The following is a 6113-nucleotide window of genomic DNA, read 5'->3' on the forward strand; positions in this document are numbered from 1 at the left end:
AAGTTGTCTCTTTCCTGAGTGAATGAATGATTGTGGGATGCTAACCTAGGCACTGTGCCTTCTGCAGGTGATGCCCTTGGTTCAGTGACAAAGCTGTCAGAGTTAAAGGCCCATAGGTAGGTGCCACTGGATGCCATCAGTAAGTCCCCTTTCGTGTCACACGGTCTATCCCATGCCTCATGGGGCACAGATTTTCCAAACAAATCCAGTTTCTCTTCTTCCTCTTCCCTAGGAGTCTGCTGAAGGAGCAGGAGTGGCTCCTGCCCCAGACACACTATCAGCCTCTTCCCCAAACTTGGGAAGCCACAGACCACTTGGCTGAGCTTCTGGAGGCGGAGATTTGGCCTCTTGTCTTTTTCCCTTCTTTCAGCTTCTCAAGTCACACCCCCACTGAAACAACCGTTTTTTTTGTATCCCTCTCTTCAGCTGCAAGAGTCCAGAGAGGACCAAACTTTTGTCTAGAGATGACCTAGGAAGGCCAAGACATCTGCCTGGGTTTTAGTCCACCTCGACCTGAAGGCTGGCTAGGTGCACTTAGGCTTCCTCTGGGATCCGAGGGGAAGACTTTAGGAAGAGCCGAGTATTCACTAAGATAAGAGAAGTGACCAGCTCTTGTGGGCAGGGATTGAATTTGGCAAACCGGACCCCAGGTTCCTTTTCAACTCAGATACTGGGGCGGGGGGCGGGGAGGGGGGGAGTACTGTGTGCTTAGAACAGAATCCTCGTGGTGTGCGCAAGGAAGTAGGGTGGAGCCCACTAAACTTTTAAAATCTATAACAAGAGAGTTAAACGTGTATTTGGTTATTAAAAAAACAAAACAAAACAAAAAAACCCTGCAGAAGCTGAACAGTGAAAGAAGACCGTGCACGTGTTTCGCGCGCGAAGCCTGCAAGCCTGCTCCCTCTGCAGCTTAGCAGAGGCTGGAACGGTCGCCCTGCGCTCCCTGGCTGCCCGCCCTGACCCGCGCCCTGCCTAACTCACTGCGCAGCGGGTCCCGCTGAACCTCTGCTCACCGCAACTGTGCAGTCGGAAAAATTCTCATTTCACCTTCTCGGCTAACCCAGGCTATATACGCCCCTAAACTTCACTCAAAGAAATCATCGAAAGCCACCCGCCCCCCGGCCACGTCCCCCACCTACCCCCGGCTGGAGACGTCCCCGCCGCCCCCGCCGCCCCCGCCCCCCCCCCGCAAGCCGCAGCGAGGGGTCAAGGTCTCCTCCGGGCGGTGCTGTTCTTAATTCCCATACTCTCCCAGCCCTGGACACGAGGACCAGGAGAAGGTGCATGCCACTGGCTACCTGCAGAGGTAAAGCAAACAGTCCTCGAAGACTAATTTCCACCCCTTGCCACCCGCCACCCGACATGGAACCGAAAAATGAATCCACAGGTTAGTGGATCCCACCAGTCACCTAGGTGCCAGGTTCCAAGTGCGCGTGCGTCAGCTCGGTCCCCCACCCTCTTCGAGTTTACCTGCCGCTCGGCCTCACTCTCGGTGGTCCCACCTCCTCAGGCTCACCTCTCCTAGCTCCAGCACCCGAACTTTCTTTCTAGACCTTTTCTAGTTCTGTCTGGGAAACCAGATGGTAAATATCTCTTACGTGTTCTGGAGCTATAGCTATGAGCCAGTCGCTAGCGACAGGACTCATAACCTGTCTCCTCAGGCTGGCACCCAAAAGCCTAAGGAGAAAGAAGTCAGGGCAAAAAAAAGTCAGTGCCCAAACTTCCCTTCACCGGAGGGAGAGGCTCATTATTTACAACCTTCCTCTGGTTGTAAACAGAGGCCAGAGTTTCCAGAGGCCAGCGCTCCAGAGGTAAGGCCAGTGTCTGGTCCATCCATCATGCTGGGAGTATGGTGCTGGGACGAGGGAAGGACAAGAGGTAAATAGCGGGATAGGCTGAGCAACCCTGGGCAGGGCAAGCCAGAGTCCGGGGAGCCTCTCCAACCTGGAACCCTAGCTGCTACTGAACCAGCAGATCTTGCCCAGGCTTTTGTTCAGAGAGCCTCAGTGGTGCCAAATCTCTGTTCCTGACGGGACCACACTCTCTCAGGTTTGCCTGGTCTGAGGCTTCTTACACTGGACGGCAAGGATGGGTTTTCTTTGTCTGATCCAAGCACACAAGAGTCCAGAGGTTTTCAGAATGTTTTCCTGACTGAGTTGCTTGAACCTGGCCCTAAAGGACCCTGTGGCCCTCCCTTTCCATTCCTGCCACCCTTCCACACACAGGGAGGCTGTATCCAGATGGCAGGACCACTTTTTTGCTAACCAGGTCCCTGATGACCTGGCAGTGATGTCTCCTTTCCTGCAGTTTGTAATGGGGGCACAGTTGTATTGTGGGAGGAGTCAGGAGTTGACCCTGTTGGGGCCTTCAGTGCATGTTCTCGCCAGGACCCTCTATTTCCTCCAGGCCTGGCTCCTCACCAGCCAAGTTGGCAGCAACTATATAACAAATAGCCTGTGGCTGAAGGAGGGCTGAGCAGGCTGAGCAGGGTGGGGAGTGACTGTGTGAGAAGGAAACAAAGAGTGCACAAGCGGGGTGGCAATGGTGTGATCAGAAATTCCACAGGTCCTGATGTGAGCGCTCTTCCTCGGTCTCTGGCAGCCATGACTTCTCTCTGAGGAGGCAGTTGTTCTGAAACGGCCACAGGCAGCTGGTCTTCTTTATTTCATGTGGAGTCAGAAAGCAAAGCAACTTTTGCTAGTAGAAGTGAGTCTTTTGTGACCTGAACTGACTCAATGAAATCAGTTATCTTTTCTTTAAAAAGTAACTCAAAGCTCAACTAAAGCTCAACTATAAAGCTCAATTCGGGTGCTTTCCAACTAACCTAGTGTCTGTTTTGGTTTTAGCTTCTGATAAATCCAGGCACTGAGTCCCACGGCACTACAGGCCCCCAGGCACCTTAGCGTGCAATATCCAATTCCAGAGACGTCACTGCTCTTCAAGTGCTAGAAGCCCCTTCTCCTGTCTATGGCTAGTCATAGAAGATGAAGGATGTGGTTCCTAGTGCTTGTTATACGTGAGTACAAACAAATATGTATGTTTTTAAAGATCATGTCACATCCCTTCCCCAAACAGAGCCTATTCTGCCCTTTAAAAAAATATATATATATATTTTATATATTTATGTGAGAGAGAGCACAAGTAGGGGGAGGGGCAGAGGGAGAGGAGAAGCACACTCTCTGCTGAGTAGGGAGCCTGATGCAGGGCTGGATGCAGGGCTCCATCCCAGGGCCCTGGGATCATGATCTGAGCAGAAGGCAGACGCTTAACCGACTGAGCCACCCAGGCGCCTGACCATTCTGCCTTTTGTAACAGGTTTTGTGCCTGGCACATTCAGTATCTAATAATGTTGAGAGAGCTCATTCTGAGCATATGTGGAAAGATGTAGGTACTTCCAGTCTTAATTCCCCATACCAAGTGTATCTAGTGGTAAGAAGAGTAGGGGAATCAGAGACTTTTCTCGTCTGTGAGAGGAAAAAAAGGTTGAATTAGAATTACGGCTATTGGAATAGCTCTAGCATTCTGGATGTTTGGTTTGTATCCAGAGAGACAGGCCATAAGCAAATGGGCACTCATTCAAGAAAAATGAGGGCGGGGGATAGAGAGAAAGAAGGCACAGTGTCCTCTTCTAGGACATCCTTCTTGTGCCAAATGAGACAGGAGGGAAGAGAACAGAAGTGAGAACAAGCCTAGCACCAGTGATAAACAGATAGGAAGCTGCTGAAACCCGGGCTGCATGGGCTATCCATTCACCAACCCAGTCAAAGGCCATTTGTTCAGAAAGTAATTTGATCAAAACTGATTTCTCAGACTAAGTCTGAAAGCCAGTCCACACAGACTAAGTTTTTTTCTCCAATAATAAGATGCTTATTTTTTTTCAGTGTTAAAGGGATAGGGGGACCAAAATTGGAGATGCAGCTGTTGGCAGGGAAGTACACAAAACTGTCAAGATATCTTCAACAATAGCAAGTGGATGTTGTGCTTTTTTTCCATTTTTTCCAAGAAAAGCGTGAGTATCATATTCTAGAGAAATACTCCTTGCGTACTTTTTCTAAAATCTGGAATTTTCTGAGAAGTCCAAAAAGTGATTTCAGCTTAACCAAAAGCTGTTTTAAAAAGACAAAGCAAGGGGCACCTGGGTGGCTCAGTGGGTTAAGTGTCTGCCTTTGGCTCAGGTCATGATCCCGGGGTCTGCTCAGTGGGGAGTCTGCTTCTTCCTCTACCCCTCCCCGTGCTCCTACTCTCTCTCTCAAATAAATAAATAAATAAATAAATAAATAAATAAATAAATAAATATCTTTAAAAAAAAAAACCAAAGCAAATAAATAAATATAAATAAAAAGAAAAAAGAAAAACAAGATAAAAGTAGGAGAAATCAGTCAGCCCAATTTGAAGATTTACTACATAGTATAACAAGCAAGACTGTGTGGTACTGGTGAAGGGATAGATGCACAGATTAATGGAAGATAATAGAGAACCCAGAAATAGACCCACATAAATATCCCCAGCTGATTTTTTTTTTTTTTTTTTGCGAAATTACAAGATATTACCATTGGAACAATCTGAATTAAAGGTACATGGGTCTCTTTGTAAAAAAAAAAAAAAAAAAAAGCAAAGACAATGACAAAAAAATTGCAAAAAAATGTATCCCATTCCTGTGACCTCTAGGAGAATTATTTGTGAACAGCCTTTTTTGATTCTTCCTCTTCATTTTTTTTTCACATTGCAAAACTGCTAGCTCAAAAATCCTGGACCATTCTTTTGGTAATCACAGTATAAAAGCACTCAATAATTACAGTATATGACAGATAAAATTGAACTACCCACATGACTACCCCCTCAGCTCCCATGTAAACGTATACAAATGGGATTTGTATAAAATGAAGCAGAAGGACCTAACACATGTAATTTATTTTGAATATTGTGATTGTATATATATAAAAATCATGTTGATGAACTCCATGACTTCTTCCAGTCTATCTATGTCTTTGCCATTGGCCCATACCAGATCAGAGCAGTGACAGGATCTTTAGCTCCTGAAAAAAAAAAATGACGAATTCATGTTCACAGATATTTTTATTTTATGTTTTATTATTTATTTTTTTAAGATTTTATTTATTTATTGGACAAAGAGAGAGAGAGAGAGCGTGAGCACCAAGCAGGGGGAGAGGCAGGCAGAGACAGAGGGAGAAGCAGGCTCCCACTGAGCAGGGAGCCCGATGCTGGGCCTTATCCCAGGACCCTGGGATCCTGACCCGAGCTGAAGGCAGATACTTAACCGACTGAGCCACTCAGACGCCCCTTTACAGATTTTTTTAAAAGAAGAATTTATGCAAGCTACTCTGCTATTTGCTCTATCTTTGAAGCTCCTACATGATCCTTAAGTCAGGGGTTGAGGAACATACACTGTATTATTATCAAGACTTTTCTTGGTTGTAGATGAAGCAGTTTCTTCCTGGAACCCAGAGGGGCACACAGTGGAACTCAGTGCTGTGATGAAGGCCATGACGAAATGTATTGTGATTTAATTATTGCTTAGCTGTTTCACTTTTCTTTCCTTTTTTTTTTTTTTTAAGATTTTATTTATTCATAAGAGACAGAGACAGAGAGAGGCAGAGGGAGAAGCAGGCTCCCCGCTGAGCAGGGAGCCCGATGTGGGACTCGATCCCAGGACCCTGGGATCATGACCTGAGCCGAAGGCAGACGCTTAACCATCTGAGCCACCCAGGCGCCCATGTTTCACTTTTCTTATGGATAGAAATGGTCTCCAATCAATCATAAGTTCCTCAAAGGCAGCCTCCTTCCAGCATACACTGCCTTGTAATCCCCCAAATACACAATAATGTGAATCCTAAATGAGGATCCTTACCAGGAATGGTTTCAAAAGATGGCTTACCAATCATTTCCATTTATCACCAAAAGAGATAAGAACGTTAGGATTTAAAAGTACATTGTATGTTCATTTGTTTTGTGTTTTTGTTTTGTTTTGTTTTGTTTTGTTTTTTTAGATTCCCCATATAGGTGAAATCTTGTGGTATTTATCTTTTTCTGTCTGGTTTATTTCATTTAGCATAATAACCTCCAGGTTCATCCATGTTGTTGTGAATGGCAAG

Source organism: Mirounga leonina, unplaced genomic scaffold (genome assembly GCF_011800145.1).
Source record: "Mirounga leonina isolate KUSES-001 unplaced genomic scaffold, KU_Mleo_1.0 Mir_129, whole genome shotgun sequence".
In the NCBI taxonomy this organism is placed as follows: domain Eukaryota; kingdom Metazoa; phylum Chordata; class Mammalia; order Carnivora; family Phocidae; genus Mirounga; species Mirounga leonina.